The sequence below is a fragment of the Pinus tabuliformis genome, chromosome 1_2, assembly GCF_031772625.1.
Source record: "Pinus tabuliformis cultivar Carrire ecotype Pingquan chromosome 1_2, CPIR1, whole genome shotgun sequence".
NCBI lineage: Eukaryota > Viridiplantae > Streptophyta > Pinopsida > Pinales > Pinaceae > Pinus > Pinus tabuliformis.
The window spans coordinates 126,336,206-126,349,879 of NC_142298.1; positions in this window are offsets into that span (position 1 = coordinate 126,336,206).

The following is a 13,674-nucleotide window of genomic DNA, read 5'->3' on the forward strand; positions in this document are numbered from 1 at the left end:
TATAAAAAAATGTTTTATTTGTTTACCATACCTCTCGTTTATTTATATTTTTACTAATTTACCATACCTCTTTTACAAATATGGTATTTGGCCCATAGGATTCACTTAAATAAAACCTCTTTCTTGAGCCTTCATAAATAGAACGAGGGTTATGGACTAAATATAAAAAGAGGTTTTATTTATTTACGATACGTCTAGTTTATTTATATTTTTATTTATTTACCACACCTCCACTTTACTTATATTTTTATTTGTTTACATCGTTACATGTATATAAGGTGACTTATGGAGTAAATATAAAAAATGTTTTATTTATTTACCATACCTCTCATTTATTTATATTTTTATTAATTTACCATACCTCTTTTATAAATATGGTATTTGGCCCATAGGATTCACTTAAATAAAACCTATTCTTGAAAATGGGCGAATGGATTCACTTAAATAAAACCTATTCTTGAAAATGGGCGAATGGAAGGTTGTAAGTCCTAATTTCAAGGGCTAAATTTACCTTTTTTACCCTCTCCCTTAAAATAAGGTGGGCTATTTGAGGTGATTTGTAAAAATGTACTATGATACAAAATATTCGCCCACTAAAAATTTAAAACCCCTTAATTTCGCCAAAGGGCGAACATTCGCCCCTAAAATTATCCTTGTTTCTAATTAGTTTGATGGAGCGATTGAATAGGTAGTACGACCGTCAAAAGAATATAGTGTCAATGGTGAATCAAATATCAATGACCATTATCATGAGAAGTTTTACGCGAAGTTCAAGACCGTTAAAAATTAAACCTAGCAATGAGCATATGTTCCACCAAAGTTTAAGCTCATTAAAAAATCAGCCCACCTCTGGTAAATAACCATTGTGAATGCATTATCATCAGCTTTTGAGCCTTGGTCATGTTCTTACCATCACCTCCACTCCGTTGTTGCCGATCATTCACCTCCATTTGATTTTTTACCCCTTTTGAGGAACAACTACGACGAGTGATCCTATTTGCCGCCTTTTTACACTGCTGTGATTGGAAAGTTCCAAACCTTACTTGGAAATAGCTAATATCTGAAAACATCACTCATTCCTCAAAAAACGAGTCTCCTTTAAGCTCTTTTCATCTAACTCGTAAAATATGAAAAGATTGTCGAGCGATTGGCCTCTCCAACTCGTTAAATTGATTGGAAGTGCTATCCCTCCTCTAGATTTCAATCTTTTTGGACCTGAGGGATTATTACACAAAAAGATCGAGCGTTTGTCTTGTTCAGCTTGTTAAAACTATCGAAAAGTCATCCATTTTGCATTTTTTTATACTTTTTCGAACTCAAGGGATCATGTTATGAGAAAGGAATATTGGAGACTTATTTCCATCTCTTTTCTGACTCTTTAAAAGTTAAAAGGACTGAGTTATCCTTCTCATTAAACTCGTTAAAACAATAGCGACAAACTTGTTCATTCAGACAAGAGCGAGTTTCATTGTTGCTAGGCTCGTTAAAACATAGCAACGAGTTTTCCCAAAGGGAAAATTATTGAACAAGCATATGTTATCCTCCTTAAACTTGACAAAAATAAAGAGGTATTGGTTATAAATGACTAGGGAAAATTAGGAAGAAAACTTAAAGAAACTTTATTGGTAGCAGATCGCTCTTAAACATGACACTTTCACTCCATCACCATGATTAAGTCGGGTTGGGTTATTTCGTTCACCGGTCATATCACCATTGGTGCACCGTACCATCCACTTTTGGGGTTAATGCTACCAATCCATTTTAGTGTCGCCGATATGTTCAAGAGAAGCCACTCAGAGAATTCATCTACCTAGCTTATGTCTCATCCACTACAATACCTTCACGCTTCATTCTTTCATGACTGCCATCCTGAACCTTGTATCATCAGATCGTTTTCACCTCTACAAAATCATTTTCTTCATTCTGTATCGTAGATGTGGGATCCATCAATGCCCTCCTACGACGGGTCACTTCTTGTCGACATCAGCTCATTATCCGAGAAGCCGACCTAGGAACAACCCTTCCAGTACTTTGAAGCTTGCATGCCTCAATGGCAAGTTTCTCACTTCCGGTGACAGGTTTACACTAATGGCCTTCAACCGAAAGACTTTGCGTGGTGTTTGAGATCAACTCATGCATCCACACCATGTGAATTGTACTGCAGTACCTTGACGGTCATCATCCTCATCGGTGATTCCTCTCGTGTCTGTTAACAGCTTACATCATTGGCTGGTAATCAGGCGATGTCCTTCCATGTTCGACATCAGAACATCTTTTCACATGGATTGACTTCTACTTTCGGGCGAATATTGAAAGAGTTTTGAAGACCCCGGATCTAGTTTCAACCATCCGGGCTGCGATATAATCAGGAAAATAAAGACATCAAATGTAGACCATTGTTGCACAGATAATCATCCAAACTAAGGGATGATGGATCTACCAGAATCATCAGTCTGCACATAGACGGTTGTCTGTCCTATGTACATGAAAATGAATTTATCAAGCTGAGCATGGGAATGCCTGCCTCAGCTAGATCATGAAAATATTATGAAGATAATGTATTGTATTGTATCTTATTACAGGTCACCTTCCAGTGCGAAAAGCCTCGGATCCTCATTATAAAGCATTTCACCCGACATAGAAAGATTTACGACCTCATGCTTTAGGGGGCAACTGTTATAGACATATTTGCGCACTGCAACCCCAATCACATATGTCCATAAACCAAAGGCTTCTAAGTCCGTAAAAGTGTTGTTTCATACCCTAAAGGAGCAAGGTCAGCTGATTACATCATCTCCCAGAAGTTCTCCATGAAAAACTACTCAGAATTGGTCAAAGCAGGACAATACAGACTGCCCAATGCTAAAGGTGTGATGCATCTCACTTGCTACATGAAAAAATTGCAATGCATATTGGAAAGCCCTTCCATAAGGTGTGATGAGTGAGAGCAAACAAATGGCACAAGCAGTTTGCTAGGTGGAAACCTAGAGAATCTTCTAGAAACTGCTCATTTGACACTTGCCTCTCTAAGTTCACCCAGGGATGAGTAAGAGATCTAAAATCTCCATGTGGAACCAGGAACTATCAAAGAGATGACACTAATCAAAATCCCAGAAGCTGACTCACCCCCCTGCAAATATCTATAAATGGATCCCTCATCCAAGAGATCCAAAGGTTGGAATTAGGTAATTTTCAAAGAGGTCAGACTCTCTAAAAGTGAAAAGGACTGAGTTATCCTTATCGTTAAACTCGTTAAAACAATAGCGAAAAACTTGTCCATTCAGACAAGAGCGAGTTTCACTGTTGCTAGGCTCGTTAAAACATAGCAACGGGTTTGCCCAAAGGGAAAATTATTGAACAAGCATATGTTATCGTCCTCAAGCTTGACAAAAATAAAGAGGTATTGGTCAGAAATGACTGGGGAAAATTAGGAAGAAAACTTAAAGAAACTTTATTGGTAGTAGGTCGCTCTTGAACATGACACTTTCACTCCATCACCATGATCGAGTCGGGTTGGGTTATTCCATTCACCGGTCATATCACCATTGGTTCACCGTACCATCCACTTTTGGGGTTAATGCTACCAATCCATTTTAGTTTCGTCGATATGTTCAAGAGAAGTCGCTCAGAGAATTCATCTACCTAGCTTATGTCTCATCCACTACAATACCTTCATGCTTCATTCTTTCATGACCGCCATCCTGAACCTTGTATCATCAGATCGTTTTCACCTCTACAAAATCATTTTCTTCGTTCCGTGTTGTAGATGTGGGATCCATCAATGCCCTCCTATGATGGGTCACTTCTTGTTGACATCAGCTCATTATCCAAGAAGCCAACCTAGGAACAACCCTTCTAGTACTTTGAAGCTTGCATGCCTCAATGGCAAGTTTCTCACTTCTGGTGATAGGTTTACACTAATGGCCTTCAATCGAAAGACTTTGCATGGTGTTTGACATCAACTCATGCATTCACACCACGTGAATTGTACTACAGTACCTTGAGGATCATCATCATCATCGGTGATTCCTCTCGCATCTGTTAATAGCTTACATCATTGGCTGGTAATCAGGCGATGTCCTTCCATGTTCGACATCAGAACATCTTTTCACATGGATTGACTTCTACTTTCGGGCGGAGATTGAACGAGTTTTGAAGACCCTAGATCTAGTTTCATCCATCCGGGCTACGATATAATCATGAAAATAAAGACATCAAATGTAGACCATTGCTGCATAGATAATCATCCAAACTAAGGGATGATGGCTCTACCAGAATCATCAGTCTGCACATAGACGGTTGTCTATCCTATGTACATGAAAATGAATTTATCAAGCTGAGCATGGGAATTCCTGCCTTAGCTAGGTCATGAAAATATTATGAAGATAATGTATTGTATTGTATCTTATTACAGGTAACCTTTTAGTGCAAAAAACCTCGGATCCTCATTATAAAGCATTTCACCCGACATCAAAAGATTTACGAACTCATGTTAAGGGGCAACTATTATAGAAATATTTGGGCACTGCAACCCCAATCACATATGTCCATAAACCAAAGGCTTCTAAGTCCCTAAAAGTGTTGTTTCATACCCTAAAGGAGCAAGGTTAGCTGATTACATCATCTCCCAGAAGTTCTCCATGAAAAACTACTAAGAATTGGTCAAAGCAGGACAATACAGACTGCCCAATGCTAAAGGTGTGATGCATCTCACTTGCTACATGAAAACAGTGCAATGCATACTAGAAAGCCCTTCCATAGGGTGTGATGAGTGAGAGTAGACAAATTGCACAAGCAGATTGCTAGGTGGAAACCTAGAGAATCTTCTAGAAACTGCTCATTTGACACTTGCCTCTCTGAGTTCGCCCAGGGATGAGTAAGAGATCTAAAATCTCCATGTGGAACCAAGAACTATCAAAGAGATGACACTAATAAAAATCCCAGAAGCTGACTCACCCCCCTACAAATATCTATAAATGGATCCCTCATCCAAGAGATCCAAAGGTTGGAATTGGGTAATTTGCAAAGAGGTGCTACTGGTTTCTCTTTGAAGACATTGTTGGGTGATCTTGCTTTGTGTGAGGTGAAGAGGGCTTTCAAGCTGGGAGGAGGGCACTGGGTCAGACTAAGTGGTTCTAATCCTCTCTTCTATGACTTTTACTAATAAATCTATTTGATTTTTCCTCCATATTCTTGTGTATCTCTGAAAATTGTGTTGTTATATGCATTTATATGGTCAATATATATCTGATCCTATATTGTTTACAGTGAAAGATCTCTATGCTTTGATGGTATTATGTTGCTGTGAATATACAGGTGCTCTTTGAAGCTGGACAAGTAAGGAAGCATTGGCTAGATTCTATCAAAGGGGAGAGGAAACAAGCAAGGAGCCAAGCGGAAGATTGAGTTTGGTACTCTTTGCTTCGTTCTCATCTCTCTCTCGTAAAGGAAAATCAAGTAACTTTAATTTGTTTGTTTCTAAGATAGCTACTCGTCTTAGTGGGACTAGCAATTCTGAATAGACACTAGATTTCCCGATAACAAGTCTTCATAACATGAATGTGAACTTTCATCTTTATCCTTCCTTTCCTGATATGACTGCAAATATTTGGATGATCTTTGTACCGAGACTCCTGCTTAACAAGACAATGAAGCTAGCTGCCCAATCACATTTTTATCACCTCTATTTTAAAGCTCATTGCCAGCTAATGGAGAAAAACTTTGACTATAGATATCATCTAAAACATCAGCTATTGGATCATGAAAAACTTGGGAAAACTGCTGCAACCTATTACATATTGATTCCATTGAGACCTCATGATTTTCTATAACCTGCTCATTCTTAATTATAAATATACTATGAAAATTTCCCTTCAAAAACTGAAATGTTTCAAAGCATAATGGTAAAGAATTTTCCTACATCATTTGATCACATATCTCAGTTTCCAAGTCTTCATCTGCAACCTGACATTCAATGGCATTAGGGGGCTGCAAATCTATATCTGAGGAGCCTTAATCAAGGATTTCATTGCCCTCTTGATTGTCAAGATCAAAACTTAATGATTGTTGATTTCTGATTGCTTAAAAGTTGTCTCTGATGAACTGATATGCATTGGATGATCAATGTATACGAGCTACTGAAACTAAAGTTCTTCCTGCCACAAATCAACTGTTGACTGGTCTGTAAGATTTTCTTCTGTTTGGAGAACATAATCATCGTCATACTAATCAACCTTAGGTAAATCATCCATATAAACAATATCATCAAGCATACATGTCAGATCAACAAATCTCTCCTCTACAAGCTGATATATAAAACAATCATTATCATATCTATGACAACTGGGATAAGAAAGAAAATATTTTGGATCACCCACTTTTTTTCTTTAATCAACGAGCCATGGTCCTGAACATCATACTTATTCCTCGTGATGACTTTCTGCATCATCTCTTCCACTGCACTTACCAAAATGTCAATCTTTACCCCTAATGATGTCAAGTTCTCTACATCTATGTTCTCCCTCTCCTTTTCCTTCAACTCTACACTTCTGATCGACAAATTTGCTTCTACATCTTTTGCACTATTTTGTGTCTTTTCAAGTGTGCAAGGTTCCTGTCTCTCAACTGAAGATCCATTTATGGATCAAAGGGTTTGGGATAGTTCAAGAGATTTTAGCGAGGAAGAGTTCTTATATTAGTAGGCATCGAACGATATACTTGGTTAAATCTACCTCAAATTTGTTGTACTGTTTTCCTTGGATGTCCTTTTAGCTGGTTATACTCTTATAGAATCAAGAAAGGGTTCTGTTTGACCACTCACTTGTTGAGGAAAACTTTGATGAACTACCGGAAATCTGAGATGCTCACAGTTCGTAGGTTTTTGAACCAACTCTTGACTTTTCCTTACAAAGAAAGAGAAAACAACCTAATACTAACAGACTCTTCATCAACTTCAAAAAGGTCGAGGAAAGTCTCAACATTCAACATACGTCTCTCAGCAGTGATGTTGTTACATTCACCATCAAACCTTGGTAGTTATAGGTAATTATTTTCATGGAAATCATGGAATTTACGAGGTAAAATTAGAGGCTTATATCTATCTAGGACTGTAGAACGTGTATGTACACTAGTTGTAGGATTAGTTTTAGTCTCTTTAGGCTCATCAACTTGAAAAGGATATGAACAAGTTTTAGGTAAGAGGTCGTGATCTTGATCAACATCAAAGGGAAATTCACTATTTACACTCTTAAAATAGGCATAATCAAATACATGACTTTGATCATCTTTTTCATACAGCAAACTCTAGAAAACTTTTAGGATGGTTTCATGAAAGGAGAAGAAGTATTTTACAAGAAACTAGATTACATATTGAATGCAATTCCATTTTGAGTACCTGACTTTTCCTTATGATCCTTCCATATTCCTATTGGCAAGGTTGATCATCCACTGGAAGCTTCACAATATATTTTTCTTGTGAAAGGAAAATTTCACCTGGCTTTTTCCAGAACTCCAAGCCTAGGAAGTAGTGCATCAATCCTAGGTCCTTCATCTCGAATTTGGAAGCCAACTTCCTCTTGCATTGATGAATGAGAGGGCTTGCACCTATCATAAATAGATCGTCCACATAAAGTACCAAGATGAGAGGTCTATCATTTTCAACCTTGAAATAAAGGTTCATATCAACTTCGCTTCTTGTAAAACCCAACTTCATCAAATAGTTATCGATCCTCTCATACCAAGCTCGAGGATCTTGCTTCAATCCATAGAGGGCTTTCTTTAGCTTTCATACATGTGTTTTCCAATATTGAACTTCGAACCGCTTGGGTTTTTCAACATATACTTCCTCCTTAAGTGAGCCATGTAGGAAGGTGGTCTTGACATCCATTTGATGAAAAAAAATTCCTTGAGAGGAAGAGACAGAAATGATCAAACAGATGGTGGTATATTGGGAAATTGGTGGAAATATCTCATCATAGTCTACACCTTATTTTTGATCGAAGCCTCGAGAAAGAAACCTAGCCTTGAACTTTTCAGCACTTCCATCAGCTCCATGCTTCATCTTGTAGAGCCATTTCAAGGTGACAAAATATTTGGCCTTGGGTCTAGGTACCACATCCCAGTCATTATTTTCCATGATTGACTCATACTCTTCGTTCATAGCATCCTTCCAAACTTGGTGCTTCAAAACTTCTTTGAATGTATGAGGCTCAATTTGAACAATGGTGCTCATGGTAGCTAAGTACCCTTGGTACCTATTTGGCTTATTACTTTCATGAAATGTCCCCCTTGGTGAAATATGTCTCTCAACATCTTTGATAGTGTCCCTAAGCCATGAGGGTATCCTTCTTGAGGAGTAGGGCTCATGGGGAGGTAGACCAATGGGATCCATTGGTCCTTCAACATCGAGAATTGACTCATCCTGTGATTCTCCCCACTTTCATGTATCTTCTTCTTTGTCCTTCCTTGGAATAGTAAGGTCTCTAATATTCCCAAGGCAACATCTTCATCGAAGGTGACATTATGACTTATTTTCACTTCTCTTTGACTAGACACATAGATTCTATATGCCTTTGAGGTTTCATTGTAGCCCAGAAATGTTCCTTTCTTCCTAACTGCATCCAATTTGCTTCTCTTTTCTTTTGGCGCATGAAAATACATGGGGCTACCAAAAATTCTAAAATGAGAAACATCAAGTTTCTTACCACTGAAAACTTCTTCGGGAATTTTGGAGTCCAATGCTTGATGAGGACATCTATTTTGAACATACAAAACAGTATTGGGAACTTCTCCCCATAGGAATTTTGGAAGGCCTTGATCATGAAGCATGGCATGGGTGGCTTCTATAATTGAACGATTCTTTCTTTCAAGAACTGCATTTTTCTCGGGAGTATATGCAGTAGTAGTCTCCCTATTAATGCCATCTTCTCTACAATATTCATTGAACTCATTTGATTCATATTTGGTTCCATTATCAATCCTCAATATTTTGATATTTCCCCTATTTGATTTTCAACCAAGGCTTTGAAAGAGTGGAACCATTAGAGTGTTTCATCCTTCTTCTTTAAGAAATAAATCCAATTTTTGCGAGAAAAGTCATCCACAAAGATAACATAATACAAATATCCTCCCAAAGATGTCACGGGAAACATATCAGATAGATCAGAATGAACCAATTGCAAAATGTCAGTAGTCTTGCTATCACATGAGGGGAATGGTCCCTTTAGATTTTTTCCTTCAGCACAACCCTAACAAAAACCTTCATGTTCTCCTTTAAATTCGGGCATCCTTGTCACCATATTTCTTGCATCGGGTAGAGCCTTATAAGGAAGATGAGAAAACCTCTAGTGCCATAATTCAGATTGAATAGATTTGTCGTAAGAAATAGCTCCTAGTAGACTTCCTCCAACTTGATATAGGATGTCAACCCTGAATCAAAGAGTGAATTAATCTTTGAAATTTATTTTCTAAACATGTACCTTTCCATCAATGAATGCCACCTTGAATCCTTTGTCCTCCATTGCCAAGATAGATACCAAGGTCTTCTTTAGATTAGGTACATAAAGGACATCTTGTAGATGAATGATGTTACCTTGATTCAATTGAAGAGTAACATTCCCAGTACCTTTCACGAGATAAGTGGCATTGTCTCCAAGAATGATTTCCAAATTTGTATCCTTTTCTATCAAATTGGAAAGAGCTTCTTTATACCGATTGAAGTGTCTTGAGGCACCACTATCAATCAACCAATTACCCCACATATCAAGAAGAGAGGCAATAGAGAGGGTAGATATAAGATAAAATTATTTTTTCTTGTTTTCTACAACATTAAATTCATCATACCTAGAGTTTCCTGATCTTTTGGGAGGTCGACCATTTCCATATTGAGTAGGAGGAGCATTCCTTTTTCCTTTATTGTTGAACCTATCATTCCTTTGATTTTTGTTGCCCCTGAAATTATTGTGGTTTTTTTTGTTATCATCATCTCGAGGTGTATCCATTTTATTAGGACAGTCCCTAGAATGGTGGCCAAACTTATTACACAATGAAACATCTTGCATTTTTCCATCTTTGAATCCTTGTCTTCCTTTTCCTTGTTTCTTTGAACCAAATTTGTTCTTATTTTTATCATGAGTGGAGAATGCATTAGGATTAGTCTTGTTTGAAGGCATGTCTCTCTATATCATCCTTGTCTCTTCTTAAGTACACCTAGTCAATAATTCATCAAAACCTGGAATTCGGTCATTGTTGAGGATAATAGTTTTGAACACATTCCATTCATGAGGGAGACCTCCAAGGGAAATGAGAGTAAGCTCCCTGTCAGCAATAACTTATCCAATTGATAGAAGATTATTTTTTATTTCAGTAATCCTCATGAAGTAGGATTGGATATCTTCTCCTCTTCCCTTCTTTATTTCCTTCAACTTGTTCTCGAGAAAGAGGACTTGGTTTGCATTGCTAGCTTTAAACATGTTAACCAACTTGTCATACATATCCTTAGATGTACCCAAATCAAAGATGTAAGCAACCAAATGCATATGAATAGAATCCCTGATGATCTTCTTATCTTTGACCTCACCTTTCTTGTACTTTGTCTTAGCGGTAGTCGGTGCATTTGGAGGAGGTTCAACAATCCTTCCTTGCACACAGTCCATAAAATCATGCTCTTCCAAAGTCAATTCAAGAGACATCTTCCATGCATGATAATCAGACGTATCATTGCACTTGTCCTCAGATTTGAAGTAAGATGAGGAGGTCATTGAATCTTGTCCTTGTCCAACAAATCTCAGTGATTTCTTTTCTCACTCTTGCTTGGGCTCTGTCTTCACATCGGCTCCGATACCATGTTAATTTTAGATATAAATGGTATGTTCTATTCTTTAGACAAATTTACTTATGTTTTTCTTATTAGCCCAATATCAATTTCCAGATTAGAAATCATATAAACATGTATATTAAATACACATATAACATAAAAATTAAGCAAAAGACAAACCAAGACAAGAGGACACAATATTTGGTAGATGTCAAGGAAAAACCCCAATGTAGGGAAAACCCTTTGATCAAATACTCTTATTAGTCTTCAAAATCTCAGTAGAGGCTGAGAGTACACCACACAAAATTTACTTGCCCAAACACTGTCAAAACAATCCAGTCAAACTTCAGTCAACAAGATGTCCTAACCAGTTATTTAATGCTAGTCAAACCAATAGAGAATCTCCTCCAAAAGAGCTTGGTCAGATCCAACAAACTCGACCTCCAAAGGGAGTTTGAAACAGCCCAAAATAGTCAAATATTTGGTCAAACACGGTCAACATAGGTCAATGTTGTGGCCAAAGGGCTTGCGTTCAACACAAGTCAAACTGCTGCAATTTCCTTGATTTCTATGCCTAGGGATGTGGCCTCAAGAGATCGGATTTTGTGCCTGAAAAACGTAGTCAAAGGATAAGGTTTGACCCTCGGTCAACGCTGGTCAACATCCCTACAATTGGCCCAAAAAATATTTGTGATTTTCTACCTATAATTCTAGTAAACCCAAGTCAGCGCATGAAGAAGAGAGATGCTCCTATTTGTTGTACGAACTAATGAGAAGAAGAGAGAGAAATATGTGTTGATAGTGTGTCAAAATGAGGAAAATGCCTCTTCTATTTATACACAATGTTGAGGGTGAAGAGACATAATCTTTGGGCTTCAAGAGCCTACATTAGACTTCTCACTGACCTTGGAAAATTGTCCATAGATGAAATAAATTCATTATTCCATTTCTTCTTGTCATAATGAGATGATATTCAGATCAATTTTGCACATCTCGGAAAGTGGAATCCAATAAAAATATCATCTCCATCATATGAGCTTTCCAAGGTGTATTTTTTCCCTAGTTGCCAATTTTAACAGTTAAATATTTAAGTAAAGGAAATGTGTCCTCTACTATTTAACCAACACTTCTCCTTGTAGGTATTCCTCATAATGTATTTAACCTAGTCGTAAGCCCACTCTCATTTTGGATAGTATGTCATCATTTTAATTGTATTCCCTATGAATGTGATAAAAAGATATAACCATAAACATTGTAATCAACTCCACAATTCTTATCATCCACTGATCCAATAAATAAGTGTTTAAGGAAGTACAATATTTCAGTCAATTTGTCCATGGGTCTTGGATAGATGGTGACTAAGTGCTTTATTAAATAACTCCTTGATGTGAAGTCACTAGTTCAATTCCCTGCCCTAATTGGGGTGATATATTGGACATGATGATGATGTATTCCTACCCAAAAAGTCCAATTTTTTAGTCCACGGGGTCATGGATAAACGGTTATCAAGTGCTCTGTTAAGGCACTCCTTGATGTGAGGTAACCAGTTCAATTCCTCGCCCCAATCGGGGTGATATATTGGACATGATGAAGATGTAGTACCACCAAACCTTAAAAAAAAACTTTCAATCCATCTATAAAAACCTTTGAATTCCTCATCACTTGTAAGCTTAGATTATTCAAGTGGCATAATTAAAATGACTAATGTAAACAATTAATTCTTATTATTGTAGTACCTATTAAGTAGTCCTATTTTTGTTCCTAGACTAAATTAGCCATTCATGTTATTCATTTTTAATTATATTACTTATTCTCTAGTCATATATTTTTAACCCATTCAAAACTTTTCCTTTATGTTAGTCGTTTTTAATTGGGTCACTTAAGGTTGCTCATTTTTTATAGTATTTCACTTAAAAAGGTTGCAGTGACTAACTTTTTTTAGTTACATCTACTCACTAATTTCTCCTTTTCTACTAGTGAGACCAAATGAATTTTAGGGTTTCCCACAATCTTTGGCATGGATTAAATAAATCACCATCCTTCAATGTATTGGAAACTTGGGTAGTAAACAAATTTTAACGTAAGAAGGCATATGCCCAAAAAAATCACTACGCAAAGAGTAAGTAAAATGATAAGAGGAATATTTTAGTGAGAATCAAGGATAAAATAATTGTAGAAGGGAAATTTGTGTCGGAATAAAAAATAATGTCAAACACAAAGTGTTGGTCACCACATAAGATTTTTTAGACAACTTGGGAGGAAAAATTGGATATCTTACCTTTTCAAAAGAAACATGTGAAAATAACAAATGAATTTTGAGGTTTCCCACCTCTCTAAGTATGAGTGGAAATTAGTAAACAAGATGGCGTCGTTGAACATATAAAAATTGTATGGGTGTTACTGAAAGTGTCAAGGAAATAAGATATATTTCCAAATGAAATGTTGGACAAAAAAAAAGCAAAATGATGAGAGAAATATATAAACAGACAACGAGGAAGAGGGAATGGGAACATAAGGGAGATATCAGTAAGAAATGAAAAACAAATGTCAAATAAGGAGAATCATTTCTCACCACTTAACCTTTTTTAGATTACATCACAACCAAAATTGTCAATCCCAACCACACATGTAAGATATTTGAGGAAACCAAGTGAATTTTGGGTTTCTCACCTTCCTTGGAATGAGAAAGATGAATTAAATGAAATTTCATCCTTCAACATACCAAAAAATTATGGTTGCAAAGAAAAGTAGCAAGAAAAGAAGGTAGATGCGAAAATGTAGTCCTTAGGAAAGGAACCACCAAAAATAATAAGAGGATTGGAGTGATCAAGAAGGAAAAGGGAACACTTTTACAAGGGATA